Genomic DNA, 16,153 nt, shown 5'->3' on the forward strand with positions numbered 1-16,153 from the left:
TTTCTCCGTACTTTCTAATGTCTACGCTGGCCACGTGAATGATAAGAGCTCTGCCTAGACGGTTAATGGCTCCCAGTTAATGGTACCCTCTGTTATCTATATGTCTTTTTACATTACTTTAGATCTGTTGCCGCCGGGGTTTTTGCCTAGGTCCGGCGGTTTCTTTGGTATGCCGACAAAGGAAATTATTTTAAGTTAAAAAACTCCAGCTGGTACCTCTCATACATATCAATACCATAGTATACAGCTAAAAATATTAAACTTGTTTTTTTCTTTTTTGTGTAAATTTAATGAATTTAAAAATACAAAAAAAGCTAAACTAGAAAAAACAATTACTTTGAACAAAATTAAAATCAATAATAAGCTGTTTATAAGAAAAGGAATTAAAAAAAGCTAAAAGAATTTTTTTTTTGTTTATTTATTTATTAAGTATTTGTTACAATACGTGTATGATAATATACGGTACGTTTAAAATACTATGTAATAAAATAAACTGATATAAATCTGAAAAACTTAAAATAAATTTATAAACTGATAAGATCCGGGCATGGCTTGTAAATTTAATAATATGAATATTACCGGAATTAAGTTGGTCAAGCTGGGGGGCCTCGTTACATTGAAAATGAGACGCCTAAATACAGTTGGCGAATCAATGGAACCAGAATGGAACAACCGCCTAGAAGTGAACCGATTCTTCAATATTATGAGGATTACATAACTAACGCAGTTTCGATTCCTTCCCCATCCCAGAACTATGTTTCAAAAATAGAAGTCCTTCCTTCCTCCCCAAATTGAAGAGCCATTGTATATCATTTAATAAGTGATCATGCAGAGTATCGTAATGCGAATCGATCTTCAGAGCTTCAGTATGGCGTAGATGTTTATATAAGAAGAAAAAAGATGATAAGCTGACTCCCTCCAGATAAACCTCTCCACGGTTCTGTGGCACTATACTAACCATTTTCGAAAAATAACTTGATCATTCCGCTATATTTTTAGCAGAAAACCTAAACTCTGCAGAATACAAACACGCCAGAGAATTCCACAGTGTGAACCACAAATTACCTTTACTGATAGCGGAATGTACTGTGTGGGTGTCTTTTTCGATGTAGGGCAGGCCTTTGATCGATGCTCCTTACCTTGTCTCAAATAAAATTATGTAACCGACCTTGCCAGAACCAAAATTTCAATCCTTCTATTATTAAGATTCTAACCACCCAAACTAACTAGGCTCTAACCTAGCTTCTTCTTCCAATCCTGACCATCCTTAGAGGCGCCTGAAAAGACGATGGTCTCGAGAACTTCTATGTAGAACTATTATTAGAGTGCTGCCAATGGGTAGTTTCTCTATATGCCTGTTACACTCCATTATGACCTTAGATAAAATTTACTGGATGTACTTTTATGTAAACATAGTTGTAAATATAATTAAATAAAAAAAAGTTTTGGAAGGCGTTAGCCGTGATAATTAAGAATTTAAGAATAGATTTAAAATATAATTTCAAAGTAAACAAGAGTATAGGGTAGAAATAAGAATCATAAGTATGAAGTTTCATATTTTTTCAGATGTATAATAATTGCAAAAATATGGACGTTTATCTATCTATTATAGATTATCTATTATATCTATTAGATATAGATTATAGACCATAGGTGAATAATAAGAGGTGATCAGGGAGAACACAAGAAGATTTTTTAACCTCAAATCTTAATTCTCACCTGTCATTTAGTGTAACGAAAATCTGAGTTAGATTAACAATAACTTAAGGACATGGCATGGGACAGTACCAGTGCCATTGTCACCATTAAGTGTGTAGCTTCATATAGTTTTAGTTTTGAATGTTTCAAAAGGAGTGAAAAAAAACAGTTTTAGTCCTCTTTCTTTCTCTTGATTTATGAATTCTACGTCTTCGATAAAATGCCGAACCAAGGCAAGCCCGCGAGGAGAGACGTGAATGGAAAATACCAAGGGCCCGTGCTCTCGGGGGGCCCAATAAGAGTTTGTCCAAATAATATCACGTCCTTTTATCATATTCTGACTGCGTAGTCTACTTTATAAATATATACAATTGTTTATATATACTGGTTTATATACTGTATTAATAATAATATTATGAATAGTTACAAGTAACAAAATATATGGAATTCTGAGGTGGGTCTTATTGATCTTCATATTATTATTATTACTATCGTAATATAGATTTTTCTTGTTATAAAAATAAATTTAAGAATGTGTTTAATAAAAACATCATTTCTTCTTCATAGTTAGATCCGGGTTGTTAGTTAATTTGAATGACGATGTACAGTGACTAAAAAAAAAATATTATAGATATAATAAAAATGTTTAAACTTGGAAATAAAGATTTTAATGATAAGCAAATATATTACCTATATTATATTCCATCAGGTGTCCAGGATCATGGTGTTGGTTTGGTTTGGAGTGTATTTCCCTCTTAGTATTTGTACAGCCTCCATAAATCACGCCTCTTTTCTCGTCTTCAAGGCTTAAAATTCCAAAATAACACATTTCACACCAAAACAGAGTGATCCATTCTTTTGTCAAATATTCTCACAAACATCCTATATTAAGCTTCTATAACACTTTTACCAGTTTATAAAGCTATAGATAATTATTTTGAAAATTAATAATAATTTGTTACTTGGTTTATATAATAATAATATGTACATATATTATTTTTGTATGATATATCAATGATTTGGTAATTCACAAAATATGAGTGTTTAAGTATTTTTACTTAATATGTACCGATAATGTTAAAGAAATAAAGACATTGAAGAACTATTAATCATTTTCAAAATCTTTGAAAGTTAGAAAAATTATCGCGAAATGATCCCGTCTGAACATACCATAGATGATTAATCGAATCATTTGCGATCGATTCTATCACTTCCAGTACCTTGGTCCCATCCTTGGGTTAATATGGGGCCAAGGATAGTGCGAATATTAAACAAGAGATGTTGAAGATTGCTTACTTATTTTTTTAATAGTATCGTTCATCTTTCTAAATTTATTCTTTTAAAACAACGATGGACTTTGTATGGAATAATAATAACTCAAATATTTATAAAACTAGTATTAGATTCATTAATGAGAAAAAACAAAACATTCAAATTAACAACTATGTATTTTAAGATGGTTGTTCAAATGTTTTTAAACGGGCTAAATACGGGGTACGAACATTTTTTGACCAAGAAAAAAAAGTTTTGAGATTTAAACTTGGTAGCATTGATTAAAAAATTATAAAACATGTAAAAATTAAAATATGTATGTTTACATTAAGAAATGCAATAGGATAAATTAAAAAATAAAACTATATAACATAAAACAAGAACATTTATATAATAATAAAAAAAAAATATATACATATATAGCATTCTACAGCAAAACTAAAACCGGATACTATTTATTTTGAAATGATAATGAGTAATATGGGACTACTAAGTACTTTGAATTAGTCTCTTATGAAAACTCTAATTCTTGATGAAAAGAGGAGGAAACAATAAACAGATTAATGACGATTCCTTAGCAAACTTATGAATCGATTCATAATTCACACATTTCCTAAGCATTCTATAGAATGCCAAATGAGAAACCAGGAGAGTATGGAATACATCAAGGTGGCAAAAGTCGAGTTAATGCTCCAAAAAAAAACAAAAAACAACTGAAAATATTCATTAACAGAAGTTACTAAATGGTGAACAAAAAGTATGTATATATATATAATAATAATAATAATAATAATAATAATAAATATTAATGAAACAAATGTAAGGAAGAATAAATAAGAAATCAATGGTGTTGATGATAATACAAGATCCGGGAAAAAAAAATTAAAACTAGTAATTATACATAGCTTTCATTAAAGTAATCACAAATTGGGGTGAAATAACTCCCTTTTTTCTCTTCTTGGGCTCTTGTAGTATGACCCATGATGTTTTACGTCACTAAACAAAAACAAACAAAAAGCCAAATGGCTGGTAAGAAGGAACCAAGGGATTATTGCATGCTTTTATTTTTCTTCCCATATTATGAATACATTTTTTTAAATGGCAACGACGTTATATTTCATAGTAAAATTTGTATTTTTGAGTATTTGGAGGAATCCATGTCATTTAAATAATAGCCTTAAAAATTTGTAGTATTTTCTAGACTGAAATAAACTGCCTTTGTTTTGAACTATAATAGTTCAATAACGACTTTTAAAGGACATTCACTGTTCCTGTTGTGCATCCAAGGTAAAAATTTGAATTATTTTTAATAACAAATGCACGTTAGCTGTTGAAAAAATACTGTTTTCGCCCAAAAAACATAATTATGACGGGAGTATACGTATGTGTGTATGTAAATGGGTTTCTAGATATAAACAAAAATGCACTGCACTACACCTGGCACTGGACTTCGTATTCCGGTAATTTACTTTTCTTTCAAAATTGAAGATGATAGTTAACTGGCAATTTTACTGAAGTACAAGCGTTACTTATTAAATGTAGGTTCCGTATTACGAAGTTCTTCTCCACTAATTAAAATCATAATTTTATTTAAAATTTGAAAATTAATAAAAGAAAAAATGTATAAACCTATACAGGACTTGAATTTGATTAGCCAAATCAGGAATTATTTGCTTATATATGATCTTTTCACTTTACCGTGACTTATTAAGATTTTAAAGATAAATTCTTGTTTTAATAAAATAAATTATATCTAATTTAAGTCTCAAAAGGATCTATATTCCTTTATAAGTCAAACTTTTCGGCCAATTCGGCCATCATTGAGGACAATATTAAATACCAATTTAAAAAAATTTTTATGCAGACTATTCTACCCAGGTCAATAATTTCAGTCCAAAATTACCCTATGTCAATTCTTCGCATTAACATTAAAAACTTTTAATCACAGTTCACAATATTATACTTTATCACAATTGTTCTGATGTAGTATAATAGTATAATATGGTAATTTTGGACTGAAATTATTGACCTTGGCAGAATAGCCTGCATAATGTTTCTTTTAAAATTGATGATGTTGTAAAATTGTATTTAAGATTGTCCTTGAGGATGGCCGCATTAGCCGAAACATTAGACTTATAAAGAAATATTGATTGTTTTGAGACTTAAATTGGGTACAATTTATTTTATTTAAACAAGGAATTATTTCTTTAAAGTCTGTTTCTTAATATTGAAATCGGTTTAATCTCGCAATATGTTGTAAATCAATTGATATGTATGAGAGGCACCAGCTGGAGTTTTTTAACTTAAAATAATTTCTTTTGTCGGCATGCCAAAGATACGGCCGGACCTAGGCAAAAATCCGTCGGCAACAGATCTAAAGAAATGTACAAAGATATATAGATAACAGAGGTGCATACCCTGGGAACCGTTAACCGTGTAGGCAGAGTTAAGCAAACAAACAGCCCTTATCTTGCACGTGGCCAGTTTAGACATTAGAAAGTACAGAGAAATAGCCGCCGTAATTGATAACAAATAAACACTCAAAGCCTCAGAGGAACACAGCCTGAGAGAGCCGGACGGAATAGACACAGGCTGGGAGAGATGAACACCTGAAGACAGGCCGGAGGAAGAGAGAGAGCAGCAGCCAAGTAAGACCTTTTCTGTTGTTATTTGAATGGCAAGGAAAGAATTAATAACATAGAGTCAGTATAAATATTAAATATCTCAACTGGTACTTCTCAATTCATTCTCTTATAACTTAAAGTATAAAGATATAAGTTTACCATGCTCTCTCATAATAGTATTCTTAATATAGTGTATATAATAGTACATATAAAATATGTAACGAGGACTTTACTTTGTAATTAATAATCCCTGCATGCCACCTGATATATAATAGCATAGTAAATTGGTGAACACGATACCGTTGGAAAGGAACTCCAATGATTAATTATGATATTCATATCTAGCATACCACGGCGGGGGGTTTTCAGATGGTGTCTAGTGGTTGAATTAAATATAGCGCATCCCCTTTCAGTCAGTTCCCATCAGGAACCGATAGAAATACATACTACAAATAAATATAAATACATTAAATTATGAATTAGTATCGTTTCTAAACAACTGTAGTCTAGCTGTACGGGTTGTGAAAATCACTTCAGAACAATCTCAGTAACGTGCGGTGTTCCACCAGTGGCGGTCCTGTCTCCTCTCCTCTTCTCCATATACACTGCGGACGTCGTCGGGCATAACTACACCATTGCCACAATAGCCGCTTTTGCAGACGACTTCGCAATTTATAGCAGCAGCGCCAGCGCCAAACATGCCCTCAAGCGGGCGGAGAAAACATGTTAGGAGATAGTAAAAAAACTACACCATCTCAACATCCAGGTAAACCCGGCAAAAACAGATTGCGTGTTGTTCGCACTACAGAAAGGGAAGAAAACCAGACTACCACTCTCCAAGTGGCAAACTCCGTTCTAAGGCCTTCACACTCTATAGTTTATTTGGGCATTAAATTGGATCGCCACATGCCGCTGTCAGGTCATTGCTACATAAAGACCAAACGAGTCCGTCTCAGATCATACTGGTTACACCACCTTTTATCATCACCAGTACTCTCACTAAGGCTCAAACTCCAAATTTATAAACGTATTTTGAGACCAGCACTTCTACATGGTTCTCCACTCTTCACCCATCTTAGAGAAGGGACACAGCGCCATCTACAACGCTTTCAGGATACAGTGTTGCGGAAGATTGGACGGCCAACATCGCTGAAGAAGATGAAGACAGATCATCTACACGAGCTCTTCGGAATACCCACTGTGCCTGAGTTCATCCAACGCAGGCACATAAAGTTTTTCGACTCTATACGGCACCAAAGAAATCCACTGTTCAGGACCCTTACACCTGCTTCCCTCTGGTGCGTTGGCAACAAACCAGATAAAAACTCAGAAACGACGTGGCAGCACACGTATTTAGGGAATATTTTTTTTAAGTTTAGTTTAAATTTCAAAACCAATGTGTGCCCCATCACTTTATAAAATTCAAAGAACGCCCACTACAACAAAAATACAAGTCAAAAACTCCTTAAAAAGTAAGCCACTACAGACGAAGGAAACAGTCCAGAACCAGATATTCATGCTAAAAACCATAAATGAAATACAGAAACTGGGGTTTTGGGGGAAAAAAAGTTTTAATTTATTGATCGCAATAGTGTGAGGGCTGTATGAATCATCAGGGCCTGGGAGGGGGGTACTTCTGAATCATACCGTGGTGTTGTGGGAATCTCTAGTCAAAAATGAAAAGTGTGTTAGAAAAAGAAATATTCGACGGAGCTAGGAAGTCACACTGCCGTGTTCTTCTATAGTGTGATCCCTAATTCCTTAGCACTATCCCCTATCCAGCACCAACCATCTTCCTTGAAGGTAGAAGTGACAGTGACCCCGGGACCCTTAGTGAATTAGCTGTTGCACTGGAATCTCTGAATCCCTGCCTAGCCTTAATGTTGGAGCAGTTCAGAGTTACCACAGCGGTATGTAAATATTGAATATATGTTTGAATGTGTGTCAATTGTATTTTTTTATTTTATTTATCTTGTATATAAATTATTTTGATATTGTTCAATATCGTTTTGTATTATTATTTATCGAAATATTTGTATTTTTGTTTCAATTTTAGTAAGTATTATAGTTATCGTTTTTTCTTTTTTCTTTAGTATAATCTGTTTATATGATACGAATGGATATTTAGAACGCTAATACTTATTGTCCTTAATTATTATAGCTCGTATTATTCTTCAATAAAAGCTATAGTGTAATAAAGTGATATGAATTATATTATTTGTACATTAGGCTACCAATTAATTGCTTTAAATCTCTGTATCTCGAATAAAGATATTACTTCTGCTATTGTAAAATGATTCTGCTGTTATTTAAAATTAAATTTAAATCTAAGTTATTTGTAATTCCTTTGAGAAATTATTTCATATTTTGATAATTAGAATAGTCTGTACACTAATATATGGCGTATAAATATAAGCTATTATATAAATACAAACAATAAGCTGGTTGTTATTAATAAATAAACCTTACGTCAACTATTTCTAAAGGTGAGCCAAATAGTTTTCAGAATGCGTAGGTAGCAAAGAAATACTGCTCTTGACATTGTAACACGAATTCACAAAGCATAGCCACGTGCCAAAAAAGAATCTTTTTTTGGTGAAGTCGATAAACCGAAGCAAGAGCTCGCCTGTTCCCAACTGATATTTTCAGGGCCAATGCCAGAGTCATCCTGGTGCGTGGGTCTGCTCCAACCAGCTATTGGAAACAAATTACAACCCATCATCCGGTAGGTAGCACACTGCTCCAAATTACTCCTGTATCCTATTACTTATAATTGGTATAATCACAACCAATAATAGAACCGGCTTAGCTAAAACTCACCTCTTGATCTCAACTCGATAAGATTTTGTTTTTTGTTATTATACTGTCGATGTTAAATAAACATAAACATATTTTAGACTGCAGATCTGTGTTCAATTGAAAATTATTTTGTAATACTTGAGGAATCGTCCAACGAATTGATTAAGCCAAATGACTAAGGCAGTGGGGATTCAAAACACAGACTGGTAAATTACATAAAACCTAATATACATGGATATATGAAATATGTTATAATATTAATGAACATATCTGTGAAGTGCCCACTTGAATTTACTTAATGATACATTTAAATATAATTTTATTTTGAAGAAAAGTGAAATAAATACGAAAATATCATCTCAATAAAATACAATGAATAAACAACATAGGTAATGCATGTAAGTGAAAAATAAAATTTATATTAAACAGCAAAGCAAAGCAAAAATATTTTATTCGATTAACAGAAATTATAGTAAATAATTATTTAAAAATAAAAAAAAAATGAAAATAAATTTATAAATTGCAAATAGATGTAAAAGAAAAGGAATATGAAAGAAAAAAAACAAATAAATAAAAATGTTTTCTGTAACTGTCAATGAATTGAGAAAATAATGAAGTAGGAAACACAATTATTGGTGAAGATGCGGTGAATTATTTGTGTCCAAGATGGAATAAAATAAAGTTTATTGGAAAACTTTCTTCTTGTACCACTAACTATACTTATAGATAGGATTTTCCGTTCTAAGCCCCTATTCATTTAACAAATTCTTAAATTTAAACCTTGAGAAAAATTGTAAATAGATGAACTAATATGTTTATTCATATTTACTCGATTAAAAACAGAAAAGAGAGAAATGGATAAACCATTGGAAATTTAATATAACCACCATATTGTTTTTTAATTTAACATCCTTCTTAAAAAAAAAAGAGGCAACCAGGGAATGTGTTGAGTAAACTGACGAAATAGTTTCGAGCGATCGTCTTATGGTTCAGGTGTATTTGTTGTTGCTATGCCCCGTATAAGTTTATTGGGAAGGGTTTTTGTGATGGTCCGTAAAAGTTTGTGTAACTTCTGTCACTGATTTTATAACTAGCTGGAGGATTTGTGATCGAGCTTAAAGTTTGTTTATGGGAGTCTTTTTTACTCTCCCTCAAATCTGTGAAGCGTGTATATTTTTATTACTTTTAAAAAGTTTACTTATTCAGTCATTGTAATAACTTCATGGTGTATAATCTTGAAAATTGCAAAAAAGGAGAGTTTCAAATATAGCCGCTTTTCTTTTACCTAATTTTAATTTTCATGTTTATATGTAAGATCTAAATATTTTATTGAGCCGGTCTGGGGTTTGTAGTATGAAATGATGAGTATGAAATACTTATCAGCGGTGTAAATGTGATATTTCACTGTTGGTTTTATTTCGAAAAGTTTGAATCTGCCCAATAGTTTCGTGAATAATATTGTAGTGACAATAATTTTTATATATCACAGTAGCTGGATGTTATGTCAATATATAATGAATAACAACTTTGCAAGAGTCGACCTTGACATACACCAACCTTAATTGGGCATATAAACTACTGCGAGTTCTCTAACAAAGGAAAAGAAGAAGAACCACATAATAAGTACGAGGAAAGAGCGATTTCATTTTAAAAAGAAGTCCTTGGTGCTAGACTTTGTCAAAGGGTTAAGTATAGACTTCTGGTGTGTCTATACTTAGCTTCATTACTGCAGAAATGCTTTGTGGCACTGTAGTTGGTGTTCTGTCAAAGGTAATAAGAAGAATCCCTATTGATTGTCTGGTAGTAAATATTTGTCTGCCCTAGATGGTGTAGATTATTAGGATGGAAAGGAAAGATTTTTCGAGAATTCTAAAGCTTATAATAATAATCCTAATACTTGAAGAAGTTTGTCGGGGGGGAGGGGGTGCGGTCAGCAAAGAACAACATAAATAAACAAAACCATATTTATTTATTCTATGCCGACGTTTCGACCTGAGTTTCAGGTCTTCATCAGGGGTTGTGGCGTAGAGGGAAGATTGGTAACTGTTAATAATCCTAATACTTTACCACTACATCCCATGAAGAGTCAGGGCTGCAGAATTTTGTAAGGAAGTTATGCAGGGAGTTGATTTAGTCAATTTTATGCTCGACAGCAAGATTTCAACTCATTTAAGGGTACTTATTTCATGAGGCTGTGTGGACCCCGAAGGGCTGACTACCGGCTACAGTGAAACAGAAAATAATAATCTGCCGCAGCCGATTTTGAACCTGTGTCCTTGGAGTTAATAGCACTGTGCCTTACCACTGAGCCACCCGCTTCCATATTTATGTTAATATTAAAAATTACACACACTCATGTATAAATATATATCATATATAAGAATCAAATTACATAATTATATTTACAGTTAAATATGTTTTGATTTGCTGAAAATTAGATATTACATTTTAATATTAGATGTAATATTTCATAAGACATAATAATTATCTTCTGAAGAAAGGGAATGTTCAATATGTTCTGATTTCAATACGCAACAATATTAAGATCACAAATTTTAGCGGACATGATTTTTGGAGATTCAGTCATCTTATTTTAGATTCTATCAAAAAATCTCATCAATATAAACATAGTTTAACCTCCCTGACCTGGGAACGAAGAACTGATAGAGACCGGTTCTACGCGCTGGGTTTCTCATCATCATGCTTTCAGCTAGGTCAGGGTTTCTAGATGCGTGATAAATAAACGATGTATCACTAAAATTTATGTTGAAACCCAAATCAGTCTACGCAGGACTGAGAGAATGTTTATCATAAGGATATCTAACCAAAGCCTTACAATTTTTCAATTGTAAAACAATGGAAGAAATATAACAGTTAAAAGTACCTAAAATTTACATTTTATTCAATGTTTAACTGTTATAGAATCAATATTGACAATGTTAAGAATTATTTTATGCAGTTGATGATTTATCCTATATACCGAAACTCAAATTAAATTAATTTAACAAAAATCAATTATTTAACTATAGTGACAAAAAAAAATATTAGACGACACGAACGGACGCATGTGCCCACGCATATTAGAACATACCTTTAATTTAGGAGTTTTTCGTAGTTATTAGTGAATATTGATTATAAACTCACACGGGATAAAGAAAAGTCTTTAAAAAAAAGCAGAAAATATTTCAAAAAAACTGAAAGAAATCTTTGGATATTTTTTTTGTTTTCGGTGAGTTTTATTTTTATTGTTTTTCTGTTGAGGAAGATATCCGTCATAATTCGTACAGTAGTCGGATCGGTACGGTGTTTAAGAGCGTTAATGATGGGGATAACTGACATAATTGCCAGTCTGTTAATAGTACTATCCGTGTAGAACTTGTATTCAACACTCCAATAGGTAAATCCTCATTATAAATTTACTAGCTAAAACATCAAAATTTGATTTTTTTGTTCAAAAAATTTTCGTCAGTTTTCTGTATTAGTCCTTTTAAATTTTGGCATCTTCTCTTTCAAAATAAATATTTCAGTTACAATAAGACTGCCACTAAATCGGTGTTCAAGGCTAGAGGTCTATGGTTTACAACACTCGGCTGTCGTGAAGGGCTATAAAAGGGGTATTCATGATGTGTTAAATGTAAAATATTTTACCATGTTATATGTTATAAGTATAGGATTGACCTATTATAAGACTTCTAGCGCATTTTTTGAGCAACTTGTTTTATAACCTTTCCTTCCAAAACTTCATGTTATTGTTTCCTTCTAAGTTTGATTAAAGTAATTTATTACTAACTACATTAAGTGAAAGTAAAAGTTGTGTGAAAGTGTGTTCTAACTTCTAAAGAAGAGAATCAAGATGAGCTAATTGACTACTGTCATTACATTATCATTATTGTCATTCATTGCTTTACTAGTTTTAAAAACATCCTAAACAATACTAACACGAACAACGAGCAAGTTACTTAACACAACATCAAACAAAACGGTGACAAAGCTGGTCGGTTGCGTGAAGCCATTCTCTATTTTAACAGGCTTAGTAACAGACTCTCAACCATGTTATATCGTTTTAACATGGTAAAAGAAAGAAATATTTCTCCATTTAACATGAGTTTTTCCATTTAACACGCTTTAACATGTTAAACTAAAGATCATGAATACCCCTAAAGAGTCTCAACATAGTTCATTGGACCCTGCAACTGATCTTATAATGCCATTAGGCAATCGCAGGGAAAATGTCAATATAGGTATGCATATTCCATTCTACATGCAATGTGTATGTATTTAATCAATTATTATTGTTCAGGAGGGTTCGAAAAAAAAAGAAAAAAACGGGGTTAGGGTCTGGGAAGCCTCTCCTTCTACAATTTTTTAGTTACCATCTCCTCTTGTTAGACTGTGACGTGTAAGATTTGTGTTTTGAGATTACCGTCTCACATATGAGAAACTAATAGCATCATGATTTTAACCTTGCATTAAATAATGACTATTAATAACATAAATCAAGTTCATAAATGGTTCTACTTCAATATAAAAATATCTTTCATTTTTAATTCCAAGTTTCAGATAATGAATATTAACAAAAAAAAATATATTTTCTAAATAAATTTTCGACATTTTTAAACAAAGAAGTTCGAGGAATAATAAACTTTCATATAGGAAAGTTGCTCAAGAAAATTACATTAATGTGTTATTTATTGGATAATAATAATACACAGTTACTAAAATTAAGGGCAATAAGTATATTCTTTCTAATAATTCATTCATACTATGTGTACAGAAAAAAAAATAGGAAAAAAAATATAAGTAAAAACAATACTAACAAAATTTAAAAAAAAAATACAAATGTTTGATTAGAAATAGAAATCAATATAATAAAAAATGTATTGAATAGTTACAAAATAATTTATGTACAAGATAAAAAAAAATGTACGTAAAAATAAAATAAGAGACTTATGACACATTTTCGTACATGCATACAGTATTTACATTTACCCATAAGAGTTTCAAACCAAGCTTTGCAGTCCTCGTGTGGAAGACAGCAGGATCCCAAACGATGATATTAAATTAACAAATACTTTTTCACAATACGTGCGAAATACTTGATATTCGTGGAAATAAAAAAAAAAAGTTAGTCTGTGTTTTTGATCCCCGAATAAAATCATGATTGGAATAGCTATAAATGCCAGTGCAGCTTAAATGAAAACTAAAACGAGGTCGACCAGAGCTACTGGAAGAAAATGAGATTAACAATGATGTAAACGGCATTAAATACTGGACAAGTACACGTGATAAAAATAAAGAAACCTATAGAACCTATAGCCTTTAAAACCGCTGTGTAACGGCCTGTATAATGAAATGCACGATTGAGCAAGGCGATGCAGGCTTCAGCGTTCGTCCAGTTGGAGTGGTATCATCACTTTTATTTATAAATCCATTGTTCGCAAGTTATATAATTCCTTATCAAATTTAAGGTTGACCAGTGAAATAGCGGAAACGATAACTGCATATTTCTTCAACGATGTTGTTTAAATGCAATAATGCTCATGAATTTTGATTTCGCTTGCTTAGCTACAGAAAATAGATGCCCAAAAGACAAGATGATAGCATAGTAACAGACATAACGATATTTAGATAGTTCTGAGTTAATGCTATTTCTTATGAATAAGATCATATTAAAATCATTATGTTACATATTACATATATTGATCATGATGTTTCAAGTCCAGTGATTAGTAAAAGACACCTGAAATGTTAATAACACCAACACAATAAATAATTACATCTTATAAGTGAAAAAAACGTGTATAGTATTGTTTATAATATGGGCTATTTATTAATGAGCGTCCTGATATTAATAAAAAGTGCAATTATTTGTAATAAAATTTTTAGTTTATTAATACGAATATGAAGATTATGATCAATGAATAATTTTGTCCTTATTTTAAATTTATTATGCAAAAACGATAGTGATTTATGTTTTAACGACAAATGGTGATTATATTACATTGGCGTATGTAAAATGATTACTTACTATATCTGGATGAACGCGATGGCACTATATGAAACATTTTTCTGGTATTTATGTATAATAAAGGTGGCCAACAAGTCGAAGCGAGGCCAATTTTGGTTGATCGCCGTATATCGCAATGCCTGGGGTGGAATTCCGTTTACTGTATACTTCGAAGCTATAACGTTCTAGTAATATTTTAATGCATTTTGGGAATTTGCAAAGGTCATAAATTCCTATAATTCTGACAGCTTGATGACACCGCCCATACAGCATAATATATTTTGACTTACGTGTTACACTTGTCACCGGACGCAACGCGTGGACTTAATCTTTACCAGAGTATAAACCTAATTATGATTACTTGGTTAGAGACATGCAAACTCAGTCTTTCCATTAATGTTGAGGCAACACAATAAAATCTCTCTTTATTCGTAGCTACTTTGAATTAATAAATATTGTTAATAGTTATCTAAAGTTCTTTTAATTCTCCTGGACGTTAGTTTTTTGGCCCATTAAATAATTATTGTTGTTTTTACGTAGATATGTAAGTACGTAAATAAGCCGTATGTCTATATTTCAGTTTTATGATAAAATTCTTTTATGATAAATTTTCCTGCCCCACCCCCCGCAAAAAAAAAAGAAAAAAAAAAGCGAAGTGAAATACATCCATCAAATTATCAGTCTTACTGTGCAGTTTTATAACAACTTTTTCATATTTACGAACAAATAGTACAACTTATACATTGAAGTTGATAAAAAAAAAAAAAAAATTGGATTTTAGGTAAGTAAAAATCTAACTTGAACAAGTGTCGAAAAATTGAATTTTTCAGTTACCGCATATACGGAATACTGCTATCAAAAGTTGGGTCTGGAAAACTATTTTCTTCATGAGCCTATCTCGAAAACTTAATAAGTGATTTAAAAAAATAAAAAAATAGTTTTGAACATATTTTTTTTATCTACGTATATCTCACTGGATGCACCTTATGCTGAAACACAGAGTATAAGCATAGTATGCATTTCACAACCCTTCTCATCCCTTAGTCTAAGCCTTTGTAAGTTGATCGCGACACACTTTTAAGATAAAAAATAGATCTCATATACTGAAAAGTTGGCCACCCCTGATGAATACAATGCTGAAACATTGACACGCAAAAGTGCGACCCGGAAGGAAAACATAACTATGAAAAAGTTTCGTTTCCACTAAATAGACGTAAAGTTATGGATCACAAATATGGACTTATGGTGCAGAGAATAAGCCAAAGAAAGGAACTTTTCTAAACTAGAACATCCATCAAAAGTACTAAAACTTATTAGACTTGCTGTTCCCTACGTCAGTAAAAGAACTTTAATAAAAATTTTACGTTTTTATTAAGTCTGTATATAAAGATTTTAGGACAATCCTAATTTGCAATAAAATTATATTTATTCAAAAACTATCGATACGAGACTTTGGAAAAATAATTGGTCTCCTGAAATAATTGCTTATTTTAATTTATTATGGAGAAGTACCATTGCTAGCCTTCTACCTTTATGTCATCATTACATTTTTATTTCTAAATCGCACTCTCTCGCTCTAAATATTTGATTTTCATTGAGAATTTAATTAATAAGGTAAAAACAATACTAATGAAATTTTTTTTTTTTTTTTTTTTTTTTAAATTGATAGATTTATTTATTGATAGATATTACAATCTGCCACACAGTTGTGGGCAATAGGTAATATTGATAAATGATCTCATACATACTAAAA

At 31.5% G+C, this 16,153-nt stretch overlaps 1 long non-coding RNA gene across 1 annotated transcript; it reads right to left on the reverse strand.

Moving 5' to 3' along the window:
- Positions 1 to 1,989: 1,989 nt before the first annotated feature.
- LOC106680864 (uncharacterized) lies at positions 1,990 to 8,201 on the reverse strand. Its single transcript, XR_001343150.2, has 3 exons — positions 8,064 to 8,201; positions 2,389 to 2,504; positions 1,990 to 2,309 (listed from the first exon to the last, which is right to left on the reverse strand). It is a non-coding gene; the product is annotated as an uncharacterized lncRNA (long non-coding RNA).
- Between the last annotated feature and the right edge of the window lie 7,952 nt (positions 8,202 to 16,153).

This window comes from Halyomorpha halys, unplaced genomic scaffold, assembly GCF_000696795.3.
Source record: "Halyomorpha halys isolate HHAL.00 unplaced genomic scaffold, Hhal_1.1 Scaffold297.1, whole genome shotgun sequence".
Classification (NCBI taxonomy): domain Eukaryota; kingdom Metazoa; phylum Arthropoda; class Insecta; order Hemiptera; family Pentatomidae; genus Halyomorpha; species Halyomorpha halys.